Source organism: Ambystoma mexicanum, chromosome 2p (genome assembly GCF_040938575.1).
Source record: "Ambystoma mexicanum isolate Mex_15411 chromosome 2p, UKY_AmexF1_1, whole genome shotgun sequence".
Lineage (NCBI taxonomy): Eukaryota > Metazoa > Chordata > Amphibia > Caudata > Ambystomatidae > Ambystoma > Ambystoma mexicanum.
The window spans coordinates 674,593,154-674,612,387 of record NC_090923.1 but is presented as its reverse complement, the minus strand read 5'-3'; the positions used below and the strand labels follow the sequence as shown (position 1 = coordinate 674,612,387).

General features: G+C 49.3%; 1 protein-coding gene across 5 annotated transcripts in view; it reads left to right on the top strand.

The window, feature by feature from the left end:
- The window catches only part of SAMD4B (sterile alpha motif domain containing 4B), a 1,200,154-nt gene that overhangs the window by 983,322 nt on the left and 197,598 nt on the right, over positions 1–19,234 (top strand). The window lies entirely within an intron of this gene.

Sequence of the window (19,234 nt, the reverse complement as noted above, 5' to 3'; positions counted from 1 at the left end):
GTTCTCTTCTCAGGCCAATTCATTTTGGCTACTAATCGATTGAAAGTGGCCATATAACCCAACAATTCCTGGTTACCTTGGCGTAAAGAAAGCAACTCGTTGTCCAAGACCTGACCCTGAGCGGGATGAGCAAAATGTTTTTCTAATTCCTGCCGAAAACCAGGATAATTCCTCAGTAATGGATCATCTCTATTCACTAAGGGTATGGGCCAATCTGCAGCATGTCCTTCCAAATAAGATGACACACATGCCACCTTGGCCTGATCTGAAGGAAATACCCCAGGTCTGCATAGAAAGTGTAAATTACATTGGTTAATAAATACTGCAAAACGCTGTGGGTCCCCTGTAAATCTTTCTGGGCTGCTAGGGGAATATTTCCGGGTAAGACTGCTTGTAGAGGAGGAGAGGAGGGCTGGCAGCGGGAATTTGACCCTGTGAAACCCCACCAGGAAGTGGTGCCTGCCCTGCTTGGTACTGTAGCAACTCGCAACCCAATTCCACAGTGCACTCTTAACCACCAACTCTCTCCTAAGAGTTGGTTTCAGACCTAGCTGCATGAACCTCTGCCCTTAGCTCTCCCAGAAGCTGGGATAAATTATCTATTCCTGAGTCTGCCATTGCGCTAAGGTGGAGTAGTTCTGTAACACTTACCTTAGGTCTCCGCGGGAGCGTAATGCTTTTTTCAGTAAGAGGACTTGTTATCTGGGCTCTGATTCTGTGGAGACAACAATTATAACAACACAACTATTGTAATCCCCATTCGCAAACAGAAACTGTGATGTAGTGTACCTTTTGAATAAAACCTCCCTTCGAAGGGATTGTCATTCAACGTATTCCACATCTTTGACAGTAATTACCACAGCTGTGCTGCTTCAGAAAACTTTCTCGGCGCAGGCGTCCTGTGTCCTGTGTTCGATGACAACGATATGCTGTCCCTTGAGGGCCTCCGTCGATGGTCGACATCACCGGATGTTATATCTAGGACGCACGACGCCCGTAGCCTCAGTTCTGTTTTTTCCGCGAACGTGTTCGCTTCAGAATCTCGCCGCGCCTCGGTTCTTCTAACCCGAAGTCGGGCTTCAAAAAGTGTTGGCACTGCGGTTCCAAAATGTCCATTACGGACCCGCACGACGTTTACCTCTGGTGCCTCGGTGAAAGCCACGCCACTGATGATTGTGATGACTGCCAGTCCTTAACTTGGAAGGCCTTGCGGGAGCGGAAGAAGTTGTTGTCGGTAGGTAGGGTTTCTGAAACCCGGAAGTCGAAATCTACTGGTCTTTCGACCGACAATTCAACGGGCGACTCTCAGCGTCGGTGTAAGTCCAGGGGGTCTCGTTCTCGGAGTGGGTCCTGCCATTCCTCGTCCTCTTCGAGGCATTCACGGAAGCGCTGTTCACCGGTCGCCTTCCCCGTCCTCGTCGGCAGACTCCGCCAAATGGCGGGTTACTTATCCCACGAAACACTTGTCACCGACCGAATGGGATGCATTCCACCAGCAGATGATGGCGATTTTCGAATCGCAAGGCACAGTTCCGTCCGCGCCTTCGAGAGAAGCCGGCAAGGAACGAGCTACAGCCATCACTCGCACGCCTTTGGGCTTGGGCGGTCGGCGCGATCATCGGGAGCCGTCGAGATCCCGATCGGAAAAGAGTGATCGCTATAGCCGTGCCAGGTCCCGGTCCTCGACGCCATCAAGACTGTCTGAGCCTGTGAGGCCTTCTAAGAAGGCATTGATGCCGTCGGCGCCATGTCCGTCGAGGGGCTCTTTCGAGGCTCCGGCTTCGAAGAAGTCGTCAACGCCATCAGCGCTGTGGCCGTCGAAGGACACGCTTGGGGCTCCGGCCTTGAAGCTGTTGTCAAAGTCGTCGATGCCGATTCCATCGGTGCCCTCGACGCCTTTTGTGGAGAATTTACCGGAGGTGCCCCGGAGGGCTGTGGCAGCTCAGAGAAAGGCTCTCAGCAAGTCTGTGAGGCCTGTTTTGGAGCCCTATTCTGTTCCTCCTCCCAGGGTGGATTTGTTGCAGTATATTTCAGAGGTGGAGGAAGGGTCTGATGAGGAGGGGGTTGTGCCGCTTGAGGTTCCTGGTGACCTGTTGTCTGGTCATAACTAACTGGAAGACCTTCGTCAATCCTTACATGACGCCAGTGGTCTTGGTACCTCTCCGGAGGTTGAGTTTGGCAGGCCTGAGCCTGGTACACATACTGACTCCTCGTATAGACGCCTCATGTTGAGGGTGACTGAGTATTTGGGATGGTCTGCTCCATCTGCTGATTTTAATCAGGATGATCTGCCAGACATCCTGGATCAAGGTCGACCCACTGACGCGATGTTGCCATTTCATATGGCGTTGCAAAGAAGGTTGACTGCGGCTTGGAATGCTCCGGAGACTCTCCCAGCAGTGAATAAGTCGCTTCCGAAAAAATACCGCCCAGCTAGTGGTGACCCCTGCTACTTGTCAACGCACCCTACTCCGGAGAGTTTGGTGGTGCAGGCGGCTACGGCCCCAGCAAAGCAGGCTGCGTACCCTACTATCCCTCCGGATGGGGACGACAAGTGCTTTGATGGTTGGGCGAAGAAGGTATTTTCTTCTGGGGCTATGGCTTTAAAGGCAGCCAACTCCGTTTGTGCCCTGGCAAGATTCATTCACACTCTGTGGAATTGTGTATCATTGGCGGCTGAGCATATTCCCGAAATGGGGGGGGGGGGGTGGTTTCTAGCCCTCGTGCAAGATGGCAAGGAGGCCATGTGTGAATCTGTTCAGTCGGGTCTGGATATGGCAGACTGTGTCAGCCGGTCCATGGCTGCGAGCACTGTAATACGCAGGTTTGCGTGGTTGCGGAAGTCGGGGTTTGCTCCGGATGTGCAATCCCGGCTTCTCAACATGCCCTTTGATGGTGTCCATCTTTTTGGCAGCAAAGCTGACGAGTGCCTTGAGAGGTTGCAGACCTCCAAAGCTTCAGTGAAGTCCTTAAGCGCTGCAGTACGACAACCTCTGCCTTTTCATCCTAGGGGACCGGAGTGGAGCGGAGGTTACTTTCGGTACTACTCTTCCTTTGGTAGATCGAGAGGAGCTGCCAGTCAAAGGGGCCACCGTAGGAGTACCACAGGTGGAAAGCAAGGTACTCGAGGTGCCAAAGACTTTCGGGCAGTTGCCTCTTTGCCATTAGGCTCTGCTGCAGCCGCGTCTGCTCAGTCATGAGGTCAGGTCCCATGGTTCGCCAGTTTGGGGCAGACTGGCACAGCATCTTGGAGAATGGGTGCCATTACTTAAGATGTATGGGTTCTGGAGATCATAACCCACGGCTACTGTCTCCCCTTTCGGCAGAGGCCTCACGACAATCCACCAGGGAAGCTCTCTTTGAAGCGTCCGGATCCACTCCTTGCGCAGGAAATCCTATCCCTGCTGGAGAAAGGCGCCATAGAACTGGTGCCTGTAGCGGAGACGAACAAGGGATGGTATTCCTCCTTATTTTTTGATCCCGAAAAAAGACGGGGGATTGAGACCCATCATGGACTTGTGTTGGCTGAACAAACTCCTCAGGAAGGACAAGTTCAAGATGGTAACTCTTTCTCAAGTCCTCCACTCCCTTCAACTGGATGATTGGTTGGTGTCTCTAGACCTCAAGGATGCTTACTTTCATGTGCCTATTCATCCAAAGCACAGGAAGTACCCGAGGTTTGCAGTTGGCGACTCGCATTTTCAGTTTCGGGTCCTGCCGTTCGGATTGACCTCCGCCCGAGGGTCTTCACCAAGCTGATGGTGGTGGTGTAGGCAAATCTCAGGAAAGGGGGGATTCAAGTCTACCCCTACCTGGACGATTGGTTGGTCAGGACGCGTTCTCCCGAGCAAGCCCTGGATCATCTGTCAGTCACCTGCCACTCCCTTCACAAGCTGGGCTTCTCCCTCAATTTAAAGAAGTCCCATTTGCCACCTACCCAGCGGCTCCGGCGCAGGGCTCGATACATCCCTGGCGTTGTGTTCGCCTCCCCAGGTGGGGGGCTCATCACATTCTGCAGATGGTGGACAAATTTTAACGTGCCCAGAGTCTCCTGGCGTTCGAGTTCGAGGTTGCTCGGCCTCATGGCATCCTGTATTTTCCTGTTGCCAGAGCCCAGGCTGTGGATGAGATCTCTGCAGTAGGCTCTCAAGATGCAGTGGTCGCAATTCTCCGACAGGATGTCTGATCCCGTTCAGATTCCGCCTTCGTTCGCCCAGGATCTTCTGTGGTGGGCCGTCGAAGGCAGTCTGAGGAAGGGTGCTCCATTTTGGCAACCGTGGCCGGAGATAACGATCGTGAAAGACGCATCCCTCACGGGTTGGGGAGCTCATGCCAACGAGTTGATGGCCAGCGGCAGTTGGTCTCTGTCAGAGTACAGACTCCACATCAATCTCTTAGAGCTGCGGGCTGTCAGGCTAGCCCTGAAGGCTTTTCTGCCATCTGTGCGGGGGAAGAATGTCCCGATTATGACGGACAATACAGTAGCCATGCACTACCTCAACAAAAACTGGGGGGGGCAGGGGTCACTCCTGTTGTGCAGGGAGGCGATGCAGCTCTGGTTCTGGGCCATTCAGCCGGAAATTTCGATCTCGGCAGTTCATCTGGCTGGAGACGAAAACGCGGCGGCGGACGCTCTGAGCTGGCAGAGCACGGTCTCTCGCGAGTGGGAGCTGGCTCAGGAAGTTCTGTTGGAGATCTTCGCCCTTTGGGGAAACTCGCAAGTGGATCTCTTCGCCACCAGTGTCAACCGGATGTTCGAAAGATTCTGCTTGTGGGAATTCCCTCCAAGAGGATCCTTAGGGGATGCGTTTGTAGCGGAGTGGTCCTTCGCACTGCTGTATGCGTTTCTTCCAGTCCCTGTCATTCCGCAGATGTTAGAGGTTCGGTTCCCAGATGATCCTCATTACTCCGGCATGGGCCAGGAGAGCGTGGTAACCGGACCTTCTCGACATGTCCATCTGCCCTCCACGTTGTCTTCCCTACCGAGACGATCTGCTCTCACGGGAGGGGGGTCGGGTTCTCCATCCAGAGGTCAAGTTCCTCAACCTTCAAGCTTGGTATCTGAAAGATTGAGGTACAAGGATTGGGACCTCCTCGAGGACCTGATGGAGGTGTTGCTTTCGGCCAGAAGGCCTGCAACAAAAACTCTGTGCCGTTGCCGAAAGTTCTGCGACTGGTCCAGAGTACAGAATGTGGATCCTTTCCAATGTTCCTTTCAATTGGTTTTGTCGTTTTTGCTTTCTTTAGTCACAAGGGCCTGCAAGTGGGTACCATTAAGGGTTACCTGGCGGCCCTGTCCATATTTAAGCGCTCGTCTGAGGAATGTTCTTATTTTAAAATCCCTATGATAACTCTGTTTCTAAAAGGGCTAACTAATGTGTTTCCACCGTCACCTTTCCAGGTGCTGGGATGGAATTTGAATTTGGTTAAAGTTCCTAATGGGAGCTCTGTTTGAGCCCTTACATTCTTGTCCGTTGCGACTATTGTCTTTTAAAACTGTATTTTTTGTTGCGGTTACTTCCGCACGCAGAGTGAGTGAGTTGCAGGCACTTTCCGCCAAACCACCCTTCACTGTGTTCCATAAGGACAGGGTTGTCCTTAGGGTGCGGCCTTCCTTTCTTCCGAAGGTTGTGTCGGAATTCTATCTGAGCCAGAAGGTAATTCTTCCGACGTTCTGTCCTCCTCCACATCCTGGTAAGCAAAAGGAGAGGCTCCATAGGTTGGACCCTAGGAGAGCTTTGAGTTTCTAACTCTCACGGATGTCACGGGTCAGAATGGACGATCAGCTCTTTATTGGTTATGCTGGAAGGCGTTTAGGTCGGGCTGTTTCCATGCAGGCCTTGTCTAGATGAATTATTTTGACGATCTCTGAGTGTTACCGTTTGGTGGGAAAGGACCCTCCAGTAGGCTTATGGGCTCATTCTACTAGGGATATGGTTGCCTTCACTGCACTACAGAGTCGTGTTCCGATTCGCAATATTTGCGAAGCAGCCATATGGGCCTCTGTCCATACTTTTGTGAAACATTATTCCTTGGACTCTATCCATGGGCCGGATTTGGCCTTTGGTAATGCAGTCCTGTATCCTGCAATTTTATTGGGCATTCTAAATTGATGCATGTGTAAATTCTTTTCCCACCTCCTTACGTTGTTACTGCTTTGGGAGTCTGTCAAAGATGTGGAATACGTCGGAGGACACAATCCCTTCGAAGAACAAGTTACTTATCTTACCTGGTAACGTTCTTTCGATGGGATGTTCCTCTGACATATTCCACATCGTACCCTCCCTACCTGCCCCACTACAGAATTTCTTATGCGATTGCAGCTTACGTTTCCACAAGGCTTTCTGTAGTCATACTGGCAGGAGATTGGTGCCACACGTTCTGGGGGAAAAACTACAACCGAGGCTACGGGCGTCGTGTGTCCTAGATATAACATCCGGGGACATCGACCATCGACTGCGGCCCTGGAAGGACAGCGTATCGACGCAGGACGCCTACGCCAAAAAAGATTTCCAAAGCAGCACAGCTGTGGTAATTACTGTCAAAGATGTGGAATACGTCGGAGGAACATCCCATCGAAAGAACGTTACCAGGTAAGATAAGTAACTTGTTCTTCTCACCTGTGCTTATGTTTTATGGAGCTCTCCATCCTGTATTCTACAGGGGCGCTTTGGGTAGGTAATTTTTAATCTCAGGAGGCCGTGGTGTCGGCAGATTTTCAACTGAATGATGTCCAAACCTCTTCTAGAGGGATCCTGGGTAAGTCTTTTGATGAAAATATAATTATATACAGTTCATCAGGTTCTAAGTTGTCCCTACGTTGGAGAGATCTCTTACTAAAAATCTCGTTATTTGCAGGTTCTTGGTTCCTAAAAAAAGGCAGATGCTGCGGTATGGCTGCAACTATACTCGTTTTGAGGAAACATTAAATCACGTCAGTTCGTCGAATTGCTCCCTTTGGAGATGAGTACGGTAAGAATAAAGCGAAGAAAAGGCCTTTCTGAGACTTCAGTTAAGCACATATGTAACTTCTTTCCTTTTACAAGTTCTTTCATTCACTATGTACCTTTTGTTTCGCAGGTCTTCAGAGAAACTGTGGATGAAAATGCCTTTGGACGAATTCAGCAGGGGCTGCTGAGGAAAACTTTTGGAAGAAGGCACTGCTACCGCAAACGAAGGCTGTTGAGAGAAGAAATGCTGCGGCTGCAACGGAACTTTTGACAGAAGATGCAGAGACTACGAATATAACAGCGGAATGAGGAAAACTTGGAATAAACTTTGGTTCGGTAAGTCTTAACAATTCTATTGGTATTCTGTTTTGCTGTGGAAATTAAGATCTTTGAATTTGTTTTCTTCTATTGACAGGTTCTGTCAGGAGATCGCTGGAAGCATTACCCGCTGTCAGCGGAGACGACGCGAAGCGGAGGCGGGGCTTAAGTAGCTCCCTCTGCAACAGGTGTAGCATGCACTGCGATTTAACTATGGATTTAGCGGTGGCCATATTGAGTGTAGGGAAGGCAATGTAAGTGCAATGATCCTATGGGTGCAATGCTAAGAGTGAGGCAAATGCCTTTTGCGCCAGGCTTGAAGCCACTGCTGACCCACTGATTGACATGATGTTCCTTGCCTCCCTAGTGTTTCTAACTGGGATCTGTATTCCTTTGCTGGGATCATGACACCTTGTAAATCCTGTCCACTAGGTGTACTACTGCCGCCCTGGTATGCCTCAAACATGTGCCCTGGTCGATAGTTGCTGACCCATCAATGAAAAGCACCTCCCCCATTGAGTGGGCCATCTCTTGCCTTCAGGATGTTATCCTCCTCCCCTCAAATTTTGCACAATCATGTACTGCAAGGTGTTCCTCAGTACACTGTTCTGTCCAAAAGGTGGCAGAATTTACAATTTTACACCTCACGATATGAATGTGCGGGCTGGACAGAATGATCTTGTAGGCGGACAACTGCAGTGTGGTCAAAGTTTATTTGGAACGTTCCAAAATGGCAAACACAGCGTGCTCCATGTACAGTGTTGCAGAGCACCCCTTGACAATTGTGGCGCTTTTCACAATCACAAATGCAGCTGCAGCAAGCGCTTGTTTGCATGGGAACAGGCCCTGCATCACAGAATCTAGTAGTCCGCTGTAGTAGGCCAATGGCTTGTGACTCATCGTGCTCTTTTGTTTCAGTACTGCTGTCATCAATTGGCCATTTGAATAAGAAAACTAGATAAAACTCCTGCGTTATCAGGGGTAGCCAGCACTGGGGCAGTGGAGATCCCTTCCTTTAGTGTGTTAAATTTGGTGAGCATGTTCTCGGTCCGTGCAATCTTATGATCATTCTTTTGAGATTCCTTAAGGCCCTGTAACAGGGGCCTGGTGTACGCTGCATAGTCTAGAATCCATGCCCTAAAGTAATTACACAACTCTAGAAACCTTTGAATCTGTGACACTAAAGCTGCACAATCAGGTATAGTTTTCTTCCCATGAACAGATATCAACAGACCCAATCAGAGAACTTCTTGGAGGCAATATTCCAGCTTCACCTTCTACCTTGTACCCCAGCAGCTGCTGGAGGGTGATGGTCCTTTCGGCACTGCTGCTCATTGTAACTGCACACCAGCAAATTGTCAACATTCTGAATAATGGTACTGGACACTTAAATGTTTCCAAAGTCTGCATGTAATATTCTGTTGAAGATACTGGGGAACTCTGTTCCCTTGGGGAAATCTTGTGTGCTCGAAACAAAATGTGTGAACGCAGGGTGGTTACTGCAAATCAGGATGCAATGGTATGGGCGGTATGGGCGGAAAAGGCGTTCTTAAGATCTACCACAGTGAAGTGGGTCGGCTCTTTGGGGATGCTGCATAGTATCGTTGGAACTACAGGAAATTCTGCCTGGACAATGTCATTTAGAGGGCGAAGGTCCTGGATCATCCTCAACTCCCCTTTTTGCCTTTTTGATCGGATAGATAGCCATGTTGTATGGGGAGGTGGAAGGTGCTATTCCCTGATTAAGGAGGGTAATGATGGTGTCACGTATTCCTTCCTCCTCCTCTTTAGATGGCGGATATTGCTTTGCATGGTGCAACACTGTGCCTGGCTTGAGTGTTGTTCGGACTGGCGCTGCTCCCTGGAAGATCCCTACATCGTGGGCATTGGTTGTCAATAATCTCTCTGGGACCTGCTCTAGGTCTTTCTCCGTGAAGGGGGTGGGGCAACAAGGGCCATAAAGGTACATTGCACCTTGCAATATTGCACCATGATCTCAAAGGGTATATAGATTGCTAACATTCTCATCCCTGTCTTCGAGCAATTCTGCATCTGTCACTTCCTTAAGGGGCACATTCGGTTCAATACACAGCACCATTCGCCCACTCGCACCCATGGGTATCTGTCCCGACCACAACAATCCCTGTTAATCCATAGGCGCATGTCTGGGTCTACAGGGATGCGGCCGACCACCACCTCCCCTCCTCGGGCCTGGATGATGATATTGCTCTTAAGACACAGGTGCCTGCGGTGGCGAATATCACCCCACGTTCCATAAAGGAAATGGTCATATCAGTTTTGCTCAACAAATTCCGTTTGAACACATTTATGAGGGAGGCTTCTGAGTATAGGAATAGTGCATGCACCACTTTCCCTCCTATTTTGATAGCTAGCTCTTCTGTGTAGAGGACCGTCGCGACAGCCCAAGAGAATCCTTGCCTGTCAAGGTTTTCCCCTGATAGCGTGAAGTTTCCCTCACTGATGCATTATTTAGTAACACCTGTGTCAACCACTAAGGGTTCCTCGTCAGGATGCGTACTCATGGACAGGACTGGGCACACAAGCTTTCTGTGGGCTGTCCTACTCAGGGTAGGTGTTGGTAGCTGAGAATGTGAAAGGTTTACCGCCCATGCCTCTGACCCCTCCATAAGTTGCTTCCGTTCGATACTGCATTGCACATGGACATTTGACCCCTGTATAAGGCACTCTCTTGGGCCGTTTGTGTTTGTGTATTAGGTGGTGCTTGTGACTGCATGTGTGGCGTTTTGGCAGTAACTGGGTATAAGCCTGGTGTATTTCATCGGCACACCTTCACCCTCCTTTCCTGTCGCTCTCTGGCTGGCCTCCCTTGGCCCTCCTCTCACCTGTGAGACTAAGAACCTGTGTGTCATTTTTGACTCCACGCTCCTTCTCTGCCCACATCACTGATGTCTCATAAAAGTCAAACTTCCTACACTGCACCGCCTTAGAGGTATTCTGCCCTTCCTCTCCTTCCCCCCCCCAGAAGCTCACTCTCTCAAGCCCTGGTTCTCTTTAGGCTGGATTATTGTAACAGCCTCTTTCTAAATCTTACCTGCTTCTACTCTCCTCGCCCTTTGCAACTTATCCAGAACAGGACTGCAAGACTTGTCCTTGGCCTCAAGCCTTGGGATTGTATCTCTCCAGCCCTGAAATCGCTCCATTGGCTCCCAGTGGCTGCAAGGATTAAATTCAAAACCCTTTGCATTGTCCACAAGGATTTTTGGGGTCTGGGTCCAAAATACCTTCATCTGTCTCTCCGTAGATACCTTCCATCCCGAGCTCTTCGCTCCTCTACCTCTAACTCACTCATGGTCAGTAGTTTTTCAAAGAAACAAGCTGGGGGTAGATCTGTCTTCGACTGGGCCTCCCTCTGAAACAGCCTCCCTGCCACTCGGAAACTTGAGGCGAACCATACCCGGTTCCGGAAGCACCTCAAGACTTTCCTCTTTGCTTCTGCTTTCGCTCCTCCTCTCCCCTGCTGATCTGCTCTGTCTTGGCACCGTGTACCTGGCTTACCCTCTGACTTTCGGGCCCAGGTACCTGTTCACCCTGCCACCCACCCGCAATGCTGCCTTGCGATCCCTTGCACTGGGGTCTGTATCTGTAACTATACAGCTCCCCACCCCCTTTTCTGGACTTATCGTACACACCCTGTCTGTTGCCTCATACCTAGCACTTGCCACTTGTTGGCTGCACTATCACTGTTTATTGCCTTTACTATTTATCTGTTATTTATCTGTATTCCTTTGCTCCGCACTTTCCACTTCTCCCCCCCCTCCCATGCACTTTCCCCTGTCCCTCTCCCATGCACTTGCACATTCTCAACGTTACTGGGCCTAGTAAGATGGTTGTTTTTGTGCTCCCTTGTTCCCCTCCCTTTCCTCGTTGCGCCCTGAAACACATGTGTACGAGCGCTATACAAATAAAATATCAATATCAATAGAAGTGAACACCGGGAGTGGGAGGGAACATGGCTGTGGCACTGCAGGGGCCGGTAGGTTGTACGGGTTATACCCTGCTTCCCACAGCTCCAACACTGAGAAGGTCCCATACCATCCTGGGACCTCATCCCACCAACCCCTGCCCCCACCTCCTACCCCCTAGAGACCCTCTTCCCTGCTGCTAACCTCCTTGGTGCGATTCAGAATACTGGGGATCAGATCCACCGCCCCATTGGCTCTGGCCAAAACACTGCTATTCTAATGTCTGTACGTAGCCTGCTCCATTAAATCTCTTTCTGAATTTGCTGCCACCGCCCCTTCAAGTGCTATTTTAGCTAGCTTGTTCTGCACTACTTTTGCTTCCTCAGCCTGCAACCTCTGAGCCGTTCCTTTTTCTCGTTCCTTAATTCTTTTACAATGGTGTAAAATTGTCTGAATTTCGGTCCACCCCTTTGCCTCTGCGCCCACTATCTTGTCAAGTGCTTTCTCAAGTTCCTTTGGTAAACCCCTCTTAATGACGAAATGGAAGCGAGGAACTGATCGGTCTCACTGGTCACCCGTCTCTGCTCTCCACATCTCCTGCACTTTTAAATGTACTGAGCAGGGTCTTCATCGCCCCCCGTAGTATACTGCATTATAGACTGCAAATTTCATGTGTCTGGATAAGCCTGCGGAAGTGCATCCCACACTTGCACTCCATTAATATTGAAAGGGGCCCCATCATGTGAGTCACCTAGTTTTACTCCAGGGTACCCTGCCTTGACCACGTCCCAAGCCTGGTCTCCCACTATTGCAACAAGTAAACTCTTCATGCCCCCCACCACTAAAGGAATCTCAGCTGTCCGTTTCTCAAAAGCATACATCCACTTCCCAGCAGTACAAGGCGGGAGCGATTTGATCAAATTATTCCAATCCATCTGAGCCCATGGCACATAACGCGCTCTTCCAAGCCCTTTATGCAATATTGGCATTTTCTTGCCTACTCCTTGCCTCGCTCTCCATTCGTCACTTCCCTTTTTCCTTGCCACCGCTACCCGGTCAAATCTGTTGCTCAGTCGTGGCCCCCACAAACTCTCAACTCTGGGCGACATCTCTGGTGCCTCCTCAGCCTCCAACTCATCCACAGGATCCCACTCTCCTTCCTGCAGTTCCCTGTCTGCATTCCTATCCGACCTTACTGTCCCATATCCTACAGTTTCTGCTGTGCGATCGCCCCCCTTTCCACGCTCCTGTCATTTTCCTGCTTTCATGAAGGTCACACATAAAAAAGACTGATTTATTTCATCAATATTGTGCAGCCCACAGAAAGCGGAAAAAGAACATGAACAAGGGCTTTTTTATATGTAAATTCTGGGGTTTTGCCCCCTTGCTCCTTGCCACCCCACCCCTGCACCCGCCCTGCATACACACATGTATTTGCACGAACACAGACACTTGCCCGGCACTGTCAGCCCCTGCGTGCACCCGTGTGCGGCAGGGGCGTGACAGTTGAATTTAGTAAGACTGCTCCATGCGGTCTTTCTAAATCAATTTCTTTTTCCTTTTGACCTCATACCCTCTCCACATGTACATATTTTATCACAGGGCTATCCAATCTGAACAAAATGTCCCCAGCTCTCCACTCATCCAAGCCGCGTCCCGGTTTGCTCTCCCCTAGTTTATTGCCCTCAAGCAGGCCAGCTCTTCTTGCGTCCCCTCTAGTGCCTCCTCTAACTCGCTCTGTGATTTACTGTCCTGTGGTGTACTGCTGTTACGGTAAATATGGGGGTGGGGCAGTAGCAGGTGGGGGCACATACTTTGGGTTGATGTACCCTGTGGCTGGATGGGAAGTAAGTAGATATAGCCCCTCTGGGCGCATGCTGCAGCACTTCCTGTGGCGCTGTTGCATTCACTTTGCTTGAGGTGGCACCATTCTCACGCTGGGATGTACACCCGGTAGTGTCCTCTATGCCCTCTACTGTATCCCACACATCTAAAATCTTTGCTTAACTTTATATTTAGCTGCAAGGAATGTACTCATGTGCTCAAATATCTGTTATTAGTACCTTGCTCCAGCCATGGGTGGGACATTCGACCTTGGTTCTCTGTCACCCACTGGTGGTGATACTTCTCTATTCTATCATTGTACAATGGTAATGCACTATACATGTAGTCCAACAGTCATCACCCCCATATTGACAATCGTATTTTCCCCAAACACTTTATCTGTCACGCACAATATTCGTACAACCGTCACTACTAGTGCTCCTATCCCGCCTCTTTTGCTCCCTGGCCGCTCTTCTCCCCCCTCTGGGCACACTTCCACACTTCACACACCACACGCTCGCAACACTTACACAAGCCCTCCCTCAGCTTCCACTAAATTCACAATAATAATTAAATACACTAAAACTATAAGCTAAAACAACCACCACTACTCTCTCTTTCCCTCACACGAAATATATTGGGCATATGAATCCCAACTTCTCTAATTATACAGATCTCCTACTTTTGTGTCTTCCTCATCACAGTAAAAAAAATAGCACCGCCTTCTCCCCTTACTCGGGAAGGTTACCACTCTCCGGTTTTCCTCCATATTTTCTCTTCCATAATAATTGGAATGACAAAAATGTTTTGCTGCATGTCCTTCCACGCACGTACACTGCACATCCCCCTACTCACTCCTGTTCCCATTGTTGCTCGCAAGAGATGTGCTTACATCTGCGTGTTCACCCCATCTCCTCCGCCACAGAGTCCCAATAGCAGCCTGCACCCTGCTCCATGGAGCAGACAGGCATTATGTGAAAATGGCTCATGTACACCACTGTGGGTTGCATGCTTGGGACTTGTCACTGCAGGTTGGTGTGGCCCGTCCAGAGATGAAGCCTGGAATCCTGTTGTCACTGAGCTCACCAGGATCACTTTGGGGTCACCAGAAATGTAGAGGAATCCTTCAAGGCTCACACCAGGAAAAATACAACCCACTATGGAAAAAGGCCCAGCACACCTCCTGCAAGGAGAACAAAGTTTAATTTCCACAAAAAATGCGCCAGCAAAGTACTGTGCTGCCACAGAACATTCTGGCAACGCTTTATGAAGGCACACAGCGTAATCAGTGATGTAAATTACATAATGTATGATAGAAGTCATTTATACCGCGCCTTTACACAAGTGTTTCTAGGCACGACAAGACAAGGAAGGGCGGACAGAAGGAGGACCAATCAACTATCTTACTAGGCCTTGTGTCGTTCAGATCGTGCCAGTGCAAGCGGAGGGAGAGGGGGGAAGTGCTGAGGGTCAGGGGGGCCGCAGCAAAGAAGCTACTAAGTGCAGCCGGGAGGTGGCTCATAAGTACAGAGAGTCAGGAGACTGTACGGTTGCAGATACATTCCCTTAAGTAGCTTGGAGGCCCGGGGGCAGTTCAGGGGCAACTGGTCGTGCAGGATCCTGGTCCCGTAAGTTCAGTGGGTGGCCAGGTAACCAGTATGTGCGGCTGGCAGGGACATCAGCAAGGGAGAGAGAAAGCGGAAGCAAAAAGCAAGGTCTTGAGTTGCTTCTGGAACCTTAGGTAATTCTGCTCAAGTTTGAGAGCGGCAGGGAGGCTGTTCCAGATGAAGGTCCCAGCCAAGGACAGAGATCGAAACCCCCTCAACCCCCACTCTGTTTAGAGAAGCGTCTAACCCTACGAGTTGGAGGGGTATGAGCGGAGAGCTTGAGAAGGAAGATGTTTAGGAAGAGAAAGTTGGATGTAGTGTGGTCCCCGGCCCCAGAAAGCCTTGTGTATGATGCAGAGGGTCTTGAACTTGATCCTCTCTGCCACAAGGGGCCAGTGGAGAGATTTCAGGGCTGGAGAGATACAATCCCTGGGCTTGAGGCCAAGGACCAGTCTTGCAGTCCTGTTCTGGATAAGTTGTAGAGGGCGAAGAGTAGAGATGGGCAGATTTAGAAAGAGGCTGTTGCAGTAGTGCAGCCTAGAGAGGACCAGAGCTCTGGAGATAGTGAGCTTCTGGAGAAGTGAGAAAAGGAAGAATACCTCTGGGGAGGTGCACCTGATAGTGTGACTTCTTTGAGACGTCAGAGATGTGAGGAGAGGGTGGAGTCGAAGATGACCCCAAGGTTCTTAGCCTCACTGGAAGGAGCCGGTAGATGGTCCAGGGTGAATGGCCAGAGAGAGAGGGAAGGCAGGTGCAGGAGTCCCAATGAGGAGGATCTCAATCTTACTGGCTTTAAGGCAGAGATTGTTAGGGGCACACCATTCCTTAATAGTGGGCAGTCTGGTGTGAGAGAAGGAGCAACCGAGCCTGAAGGAGAGCTGGGTGTCATCTGCATAACACTGAAAGTTAGAGCAGAAGGTAGAGATGCAGTGGGCCATAGGTGCCAGGTAGTGGTTAAATAGCCAGGGAGAGAGGTTGGACTCCTGGGGAACACTACAAGTAGAGAGAGAGATAGAAGAGAGGAAAGTTTGGCCGAGTTGTTGGAGGATGCCGTGACCCAGGCTTGGGTGTAGGCTCTCTTCTTAGGGAGGACAGAGTCGGTATTGCCTTTTGAGCAGGCGGCAGGCCAATTTGTCAGAGGGTTTTCTTGATGCCCTCCACTTCTTAGCTGTCACCCTACACTTGCACTTAAGGTAGAATCGTACCAAGATTTGCACTTGGCTGCAGGCTTCATGACAGGGGCAAGGACATCAAGAGTGTTAGATATACAGAGATGAAGGTTGGAAAGGGCTGTGTCATAGTGTGAGTCAGCCAAAGGTGCAGGAGTAGAGAAAGTAGCGGCAAAAGCCTCCACTGGCAGACGCTTCATGGGCCGGATGACAGAGAAGGTGGGTGGCAGTGTTGGGGATGGCCTAGTCTGAGGGGCAGAGAGCAACAGGTGAGAGGAGAGAAGAAAGTGGTCAGTCCAAGAGAGAAGTGATGAGTGGGTTGGAGAGGGTGAGGACTGAGGCGACCAGAACATCAAGGGTGTGCCCAGCAGAGTGAGGCGGGCCAGAAGGTAGAATAGAGAGGGAGTAGTAGAGGTTGCAAAAGAGCCACGAAGAAGTGCTAGTAGCATCCAGGAGAGGAAAGGGCGACCTAGCCAGGCGGCCTGTAGATGGTGGCCACAGTGAGTGAGTGAGAGGCCAGGAGAGAGAGAGCCTGCAGTCCAGGCATTCAAAGGAGGTGTAGGCATGCAAATCCAAATGGCATTTTGGTGCAACCCTATACATAGACTACCTGCTCCATAGGGGATGCCAGGCCATTGGTCCCCGCCCCTTCTGTATGTCTTCTTCCCCGTGGAATCCTCTTGTGTCTCTTCAGACATGAAGCTACAATTGGTTATTAGGCAAAGAAAAACAATGCAGGCTCTATCTCTAACCTTGTGTTCACCTCGTACTGCAGACAAGGGCATAGAGGATACTTCGAGATTATTGCATCGTACACACTAACTTGATTTTAGACATGTCTGCGCCGCCCATCCAAAGCTCCCCATACTCGTTTTAGCTATGTTTTACACCTTTCAGCACCGATCACGTGACCTATGGTGGAGGCAACTGTGTCCAGTGTTCACGGAGTCTGGTCAAGGCAGGAATTACTGGAACATATCAACTGGCTCGAGATGATGCCCATCTGGCTTGCTCTCAAAGCGTTCCTCCCCATTTTCAGCAACAAGTCGGTGTGCATTCAGACAGCTCACATACATGTATTACATCAGCAAGCAGGTAAGTACTGGGTCTCCTCTGCTTTGCAGGCTGTCCATCGACATATGGGAGTGGGCACTCTCAAACAATATTTACTTATCGGCAGTCCACCTCCCAGGGGAATCCAACTTGGAGGCAGACAGGCAAAGCAGGCTGGGGATCAACAACTACCGTTAATGCTTTGGCCAGAGTCCGTGGACACTGTGCGTGTCCATGGTAGCCCCCCCATCCTTCATCCTTCCTGGACATGTCCGTGGTAATGGTGACCTCCTGTGGTGGCTGCCTGAACAGCCTGCCCATGATCCTTCAGTGCGCAGGATCAATGAGATACAGGCGCTAGTGGCATCAGAACCACGTACCACATTTCATCAAGACAAGGTGGTGCTAAGAACGCACCCTTCATTTCTCCCAAAAGTCGTGTCCTCTTTTCACCTCAATGAGGAGATAATACTTCGAACATTCTTTGCAAATCTGAAGGATGAGGCACAAAAAGTGTTGCACTGTCTTGATGTCAGACGTGCTCTGAGATTTTACGTGGATTTTAAGAACTCCGGTGCCCTGTTTGTCACATTCAGTGGGTCATAGCCAGGCACCCAAGCATCCAAGGCATCAATAGCAAGGTGGATGGTGATGGTCATTAAGAAAGTGTACGAAGGGCAGCACAGCCAGCATAGATGCTAGCCCATGTGATCAGAGCTTGGCCATGCCTGTAGCCTTCCAAAGACACGTTCCATGGAAGACATTCAGCAAGGCGGCTAATTGGGCTTCTCCGTCCGCCTTCTGCAAGCACTATTGCGTCAAAGGAGTGGCGCCGGTGGGCGGAGTCAGGGGAGAGCATGCTCCCAGGGCCACGCCCCTGCTGGCATCTAAATTTAACAGGGATGACAATTATTCTGGTTAAAAAGGTTGTTTCCCGTCCCTAACGAGGGACGCCCACACATTATGGAGGAGGGAACTATGGACTAGGAGTACGTTAGTCACTACAGTGAGTAACACTTAATTTCGACTTGAGTTGGAAAGAATTTCATTTCAATTTGCGTACATGGTTTATGCATGGGCGGGCACTGATATGGAATTAATATTTGTATATGCAAAATACAGCTTACAGGAAGACCCATGGTCGAAAGTGTCGGCTGTTTGTGAAAACCAATACATATTACTACTTGATATTAACAAAGAAATCAGCTCAGTTTGGTTGTGTTTAGAAGGAGTTCTGTTTAGATGACACTTGGGGCTCAGTGTCTAAATCACACAACTACCTGCAACAGATTTCAGCCATATGTAATTAGGTGTACTGACTTGTTATTGACAAGAGTGTGAGGTTTCTGCAACCACGCCCTATACATCCCACGCCCTATACATCCTCCTTGCTTTAGATGATGTAACTAATTTCTTAATCATCTGCCCTGTTTACTCAATCCCACAGAAAAGGTGGCATTATTATGGCGGTACATCAAGCTCTCCTATTGCTACCAGGCACACAACATATCCCTGTGGGATTTGAAGAAAGCTGGGAAATCTGGAGTAAAAAGAAAAACATAGGAGGGATGTTCATCTAAGGTCCCTAAAAAACCATATGGAAGTGACCAGGAGAAGATACTGGCAGATACAGATCCATGTGTTTTTAATTTTTAGCAATTAGTATGCAATAATGTTTGTGAAATTTAAGTAAATTAATTGTTTTGTGTGTTGACTATTGTTTATGGATGAATTGTATTTGTTTTAGATGTTTGGTATTCTATGGGAGGATTGTATTTATTATAGGTAACTGATTTTATGGTTTAATACTGAAATAAATATATTACCAACTGACTGGATATCCTTTTTACTACTAAAGTATACGTTTTCTAAAATGCCCTGCCACACAGTGGCAATGGAAAAGCATCCACACTAAAGGTTAATTTGCCACAGAGGTGCATTTGCCTATCAGTCCTTAAGGATTCATATAATATTTTTGTGTACTTAGTCCCATTCAAATAAAACTGCAGAAAAAAGGTAAATTATGTCTGTTCCAGGAATCCAAACCACTTCAGTGTCATTTGTAGACTTTGGCTTCCTACTTGGACCACAATCTGTGTGTGTGTATACATTACTTATTTGATCTGAGTGATTCTTTGTTGAGTGACTTAAGAGCATCTGTTTGAGCATACGAACACCAAATATAGATCGGGTGATAGTTAAGTAAGTACTCTATAGACTTCCTTAAGTTGCGATTTCAGAAAACCAAAATGCCAGCACAGGTTGCCTATGTAGCAAGCGTTTTTTGTACCATGGGAATTTGTGGCGAATACAAACACTTTTTACAGGTATGTAACTTACAGTTTGCAAGTGCTACTGTCTTAACATAA